General features: G+C 34.7%; 1 non-coding gene across 1 annotated transcript; it reads left to right on the top strand.

The window, feature by feature from the left end:
- Window positions 1-353: 353 nt before the first annotated feature.
- Window positions 354-457, top strand: LOC122202778. Its single transcript, XR_006194879.1, has one exon. It is a non-coding gene; the product is annotated as a U6 spliceosomal RNA (small nuclear RNA).
- The last annotated feature ends 6,371 nt before the right edge of the window (window positions 458-6,828 follow it).

Here is a 6,828-nt window from a genome sequence, read left to right as displayed (position 1 = left end):
AAAAGGATAATCTTTTCATTACATAGCTGAGCAAACTCTTGGGTCACACTACTTTACCTCAGTACTCATGTGGAACAAAACAATGTGAATATCTAGACTGGTGAATTTAGTCTGTAATAGTATTCTTCCCTGGAGACAAAGGAACTAATACAACGTCTTCTTTGTAAATTATGTGCAAGCTTGTCTGTGGTAGAATTAAAAGCGGGCCTAGAGTTAAGAGTACATTTTAAACGTTCTCCCAATAAATAAATCAGGAAATAAATAAATAAATGGTAACTAAGTGAGGTGATAGATAGGCCAACTAGTGTTAGTGTGGTAATCATTGCAGATGCGTATGTATGTCAGAATATCAGGTGCTTACTTGGGCAGCCCAGGTACTGGGGTTGGAAAACTACAGAGATTAGTGTGGCCCCTGCGCAAGGATGACATGCAAATGTGTGAGGCGTTCCCTAGTTAAGCAGCAAAGCATCATGCTGTGTGTCTTAAATATATACAATTGAGTTTTATTTGCCAATTATACCTCATAAAACTGGGGAAAGCAAGCTGAATGTAGAACTTCTTGCAAGCAATCCAGGCCTTAAAAAAATATCTAGGTTAGCTTTTTTAAAAAGCTATGAGCTTTTTTAAAAAGGGTGAGGAAATCTTACTGGCTTAATTATGATTGAAAAACAGTGATTACAGTTTGTTGAAAAAAAGTTGAGTAAATTAATGGAACCATGGCTCTTTGATTTTGACAATGAATAAGGGAAAGGTAAGAAAAAGAGTATTAAGGGCTCTTGGGTGGCTCAGTGGGTTGTGTCAGACTCATTGTTTCAGCTCAGGAGACTCTTTATCTCTGGTGAGATTGAGCCCCTCATTGGACTCTGTGCTCCGTATGGAGCCGGTTTGGGATTCTCTGTCTCCTTCTGCCCCTCCCCCATGTGTGCACACATGCACGCGCACGCACTCTCTCTCTCAAAGGACAAAAAAAAGAGTGCTAAAGAGTAGTTGAAAAACAGATGATTTTCCAAAAATGTCCATTCATAGTGCTGTATATTGGTCAATCCACGTGTTGTAAGTCTTTCCTTGGGGTTAATCTAAGGTTCTGTTCATACTCCAGTTGAATATGTGGAAGGGCACATGCAAATGTTTGCAGAATGTTAAGTGGTTGGAAATGTTCAGAAGGAAAATATTTGTCCTAGAAGAGGGAAAGAAATCCATGTTATATCGTTGAAATAGAATATGTGAAGTCAGGGAAATCAGGGGAATAAACCTTGGTTTCCAAAGAAATGGAAAACCTACAGATGAGAAAATTTCAGAATTATAAGGAATGAGGCAGTCTAAGAATCTAGTAAGAGTTTATCCAGAGTTAAAATCTCAGTAAAGGTTGAAACTATACTTGTCCATTCCCCGTTGCTTCAGCAATAAGCCTCCCTTTATGGTACTAGAACAACCAATGTGCAATGTAAAAAAAAAAAAAAAAAAAAAAAAAAGGCCTTAATTACAGGAGTGCTCATTTCCCTTGGATAGCTTCACATTTAGGGAGAATTTAGGGAAGAAATTGGGGGGATTTTTTGATACAGAAAATAAATAGTGCCATGAGGAAAAGAAATTAAATTTTTATATAAAAGATTTTCATATCATCTTATACACTAAAATGAATTTTGGGGTATGCTGTATATCCAGTGACTCCAGTCAGAATCTATGAAAGTATAAATAATGTGCTTGTGTGTCCACATTATAATCATTTGTTGTTCATACTTCATCATCGTCAGAAGACTTCTTTGGATTTGGAAAAGGTGGCAGCCCATGCCAACAGCATACACTATTTTGCATTGGAAATCTTCTCCATGTATCAAATTCCAACTATTATGGCATAAATTTCTTGAGTAAAGACACCATATTTTTAATGTTGCATGAGACTGTACACATAGTAAGTGTAAAATAAAAATTTCTGAAGGATAAAGAGGTAAATAGATACAATTTTAGGATGCTTAAATTCTATATGCACAAACTGAACTTAGTAACTCAAGAAATATTAAATATATGTATTATTGCATTTTATAAAGAGAAAAACTCTTTATGCAGTACAGCTTGAATCAAAAATACATTTTCTTCCAAGTTACCACATCAATTTAAGCATCTAGGTTGCTAAGGTTATATTCAAACCAACTAAAATATCAGTTTTCCATTTTTTCCCCGAAACACAATATATAGAATTTTACATTGGAAAGGGAGGGGGCTGCAGGGGGTGGAGAAGAGAATTGACAGATAGGGGAAGGGAGTGTCTTTCTTTACTAAATGGCTGGACAGGCAGAGAAAATTTTGAAACTCCGAGACAGGTGATGACATCTAAAATGGCATGTCAAAGTGTTGAAACAAATGAGAAATGAATATAAGATCCAAACTTCTTATAAATACATGCAATAAAAATGTTTCATTTTAATGCATTTCATCACTTCTATAAATTAATTAACTGTTCTTTTCCATTTTCTTCTTTCTTTCTTCCTTTCTTTTTTGTATCATTATTTTAAGTTCTATATATGAAATCCGAGCCCTAGCAATGTCTTGGAGATATCTCATAGATGGATAGGAAATTGCTAACAATGCAAGCCAACGTAAAAAGGAAATAACAGAAATAGGTCATGACCATGATTGTCATAGCATATGTTGCCGAGGGCTTTATCCTGCCATCTCGAGAACCTTCTGCTAATAGAGCAGAGCTGTCAGGCAAGGCCATCGTATCAATCTTCTCATGTTACTTTAATGCTGCTGTCCCATGATTTCTACTTTATAAAACATACTTCAGGGGTGTCTCAGCTATGTTCATGAGATTAGCAGGAGTGAATGTAAATGTTTGGACTCGGAATTTAGCTCTACAAATAATTTAAGAAAGAGGAAAGAATTTAGGTCTCAGAAGATAGCAAATTTTCATAATAACTTTACCTCCCCAGGTAAAGATGTAGTCTAAAGAACCAAGATGGAAATGTCTCCTTCACTATTCTACAGGTTTATTTTGAACACAGTTTCCACACAACTAAAGTGCAGAATATAACTTCATTTGAATATTCCTGATTACTGATACTCATACTGACCAGAATCAGGAATATTATGTTAATCATGCTAATGCCTTTCTCACTCACTGATGATTATTCATTCACTTGTCTATTAAGAATGGTCTTAAGGGGTGTCTGGGTGGCTCAGTTGGTTAAGCACCGACTTCGGCTCAGGTCATGATCTCACTGTTGTGGGTTTGAGCCCCACATCAGGCTCTGTCCTGACAGCTCAGAGCCTGGAACCTACTTCAGATCCCCTGTCTTTCTGCCCCTTCCCTGCTCACGCTCTGTCTCTCTGTCTCAAAAATAAAATAAACATTAAAAAAAAGAATGGTCGTAAGATCTAGTAATTACTTTTTTACTGTTCATTATTTGGGTTACAGATAAAACCTTAGCACAGTATTGTTCTGAACTTATAGATAGAGAAATATAGGTATTAATTAGTAGCATCTTCCACTGACTGGTGTTAATATTTCTTCATGATCAACAAATTTTTTTTTATTACTTCTCGTGAAGGCATAGCTTAGTTCTTAACTGAAAACACCTTATTGGTTGTGGTTAAACTATTTTCACCTTACTACACTTCTGTAAGGGTTCATTTCATTTTTTCTGATTATTATTGTCATAATCAGTCTCAAGTTTTCTACCTTTTAAAGAAAAATATGTATATTTGCTTATTTTACTGCCAATTTGATAACAAACCTAACAGACAGTAAGCTAATTATGTAGTAAAGCACAAATGATGCTCTTTCTGATGACAAAGTATCCCTATGGAAATTTAAGCTTTACTCTAAATAAATGCAAGACTTTATTCACATCCAGCACATGGCAGATACATTACAGAGGTATGTAAAATTGTTTGCCCAAAAGGTCTTTTCCTGCTTGACCTTCATCTTCTCTCATCTTAGCTACAATTTACTATTACTTATTCTTCTTGCAGGTTCCTTTGAGATATATATTTTGACAATCAGTTAAGCCTACTGGTCTGTGAAAATTCTGCTTTCTTAACCTAGATAAGACAATGCAAGAGGATGATACACTCATCTTTTTTTAATTTTTTTTTAATCTTTATTTATTTTGAGAGAGAGACAGAGTGTGAGCAGGGGAGGAGCTGAGGGGAGGGAGACACAGAATCAGAAGCAGGCTCCAGGCTCTGAGCTGTCAGCACAAAGCCTGACACAGGGCTTGAACTCACCAACCGTGAGATCATGACCTGAGCCGAGGTCGGACGTTAAACCGACTGAGCCACCCAGGCGCCCCGATACACTCATCTTCAGGACACAAAAAGCATGAGGTTAATGATCTGAGGCAAATGTTTGGGAGATATAGTGCAATAATTTATAACCATGGGGTGTCTGGGTGGCTCAGTGAGGTAAGTGTCCAACTTCAGCTCAGGTAATGATCTTACAGTTCATGGTTTTGAGCCCCACATCGGACTCCATGCTGATGGTGCAGAGCCTTTCTCTCTCTCTTCCTCTCTCTATGCCCCTTCCCCACTCACGTGCACTCTCTCTCTCTCAAAATAAATAAATAAACTTAAAAAGTTTTATAATCATACATTGATGCTACAGCAGGGATCAGTGTACTTAATCAGTGTCCCTTAGAGTCTGAACAAATGGACCATGTGACAGATAAATCTCTACATGAAGACAAGGAAGAAATTCTTTTAAGCAGCTAGAGGGCAGCATGATCCCCTGAAAATCTGAAGTTAAGGAGATGAAAAATCTTAACATGGAAGACAAGACATGGGAAATGATAGGTTCTGAAGATAAACCACCTATTTCCAAATTTGGTCTGGATCGAGTTCAATTTGTGTGGTTCAGCAGGCAGTGCAAATGTCTTTTTTGCTGATGCATATTTTTAGACATAAATGACAAAAGATTTGATTAAAGGAAAATGAAAAGGGGTAAATATTTCTAAAACCTTTCCTTTGAAATAATGACCTCCTTGCCTCTTCTCATTAATGTTAAGCCATCACCACCACAAAGCAGATACTCCACTTATCTGTAGTCTGGTGGCTGGCAATTGACATTTCTCTGTAGGTTCATCAATATTAAGCCTTCTCAACAATAAATAAATGGACTCTGCTTGACTCTAGTAGAAAGTCTTAGAATTTATTAATTTACTCCAATAAGATCCAATCACCAGAAGAAGGTATTCTTTCAACATCTTCACTACCCAAAATGCCTATCCTATATTCTTACCTAGCAAACTGCACCTAATAGGTATTAAAACTATTGAAATACTGACTGAGTTAAAAAATTAATGGAATATGTTCAATGTGGTACCAAAGAGCATTCATTCATTTAATTTCTTTTGAAAAAAAACAATATTCATTAAGAAGTCTATATTCCATTATTTGAATCAAAAATTCCATTACTGGATATTTGTTTTCCAGATACATTGTATATGTGTGTAAAGACAAATGTAGTAGGATATAGGATAAAATTATTTGTAATACCAAAAGACTAAACACAAAGTAAATGCTCTTCAGTAAAAAAAACGTTAAAAACATTTTACCTCCACAAATTGTAACCATGCAGCCATTTAAAAGAAATACATATTAGAGTGTGTATGTGTGTGTGAGAGAGAGAGTGTGCATATACACATACATAAAATGTACATAAGTATGCCTCATGTTTATATATGTATATATGGTATGTATATATACAATATAGATGTATTTATCATACATGTGATAACATACATATGACACACACAAATATGAAAAGAGCTCCAAAGTGTATAATTTAAAAATGCAACATACAGAGCAGTATTACATACTGTCCATGTCAATCCTAGAAACCATTCTAATTTCTGTCAACCAAGATATGAGTAAATAAATTGTGTTCTGTTATGTAACAGAACACCAAACAGCAAAGGAAATGAATGAACTATGAGTTAATAAATTGTGTTCTGTTATGTGACAGAACATCAAACAGCAAAGGGAATAAATGTACTATAGCTACATACAATATGCTTGTATTTGAAATACTTTTGAACCAAATAAAAAAGACACCAAAAATACTTTTAATAAAATTCAAACATAGGCAAAACTGAACTATAGCATTTAGCTATCATATATTAGTAATAAAAACAAAGGAGAAAATAAAGAACACCATAAAATTCAGCTTTGTGATAGCAATAGAAAGGTATAGATTGTCATTTGCAGGGACCATGTATACGTGTGTGCAGATTTGTATGAAAGCAGTGTTGTATTTATTGAATTTGGTAGCGATTACATTGTAGTTCATGTTATAATAATTCTTTCTTTACATTAATATTTTATACACTTTTTCTATGCAGTATTTAATGATTAAAAATACTAATATGAAATGTAAAGTGATAATCAGCATGCATATTATGTCTATATTTGTATTAAGGGGAGAGTGTGTCATATTTACAAATATCTGTGCTTATATGTACATCTGTGATTGTCTAAAGGACAACCAGTAAGTTGAAATGAGTAGTTACACTGGGGAAGACGCATAATAAAACAGAAATTGTGCCCATATTGTTATCAGGCAAAACACTAGCCTGGTGAGTTTATTTTTTCTCTTCAAGAACTGCTTTTCAATTATTTGGTAGAAGGGCTAAGCTTTTGAAAAAAAAGTTTTTCTTTTGTTAAATTAGAAAAATATCAGGTATGTATGCTTGTTTTTTCTCAATTGTGTAAATATATTTGAAGTCTAGACTAAAGAAATTTTCAGTTAGCTACCTTGAAATATTTTGTATTAATCAAGTTCCACTACATAAACTTTTATCATATATTGCAGCACTGAAAACAACAAAT

Source organism: Panthera leo, chromosome A1 (genome assembly GCF_018350215.1).
Source record: "Panthera leo isolate Ple1 chromosome A1, P.leo_Ple1_pat1.1, whole genome shotgun sequence".
Classification (NCBI taxonomy): domain Eukaryota; kingdom Metazoa; phylum Chordata; class Mammalia; order Carnivora; family Felidae; genus Panthera; species Panthera leo.
The sequence above is the reverse complement of the archived record's forward strand: the minus strand, read 5'-3'. Positions and strand labels throughout refer to the sequence as shown.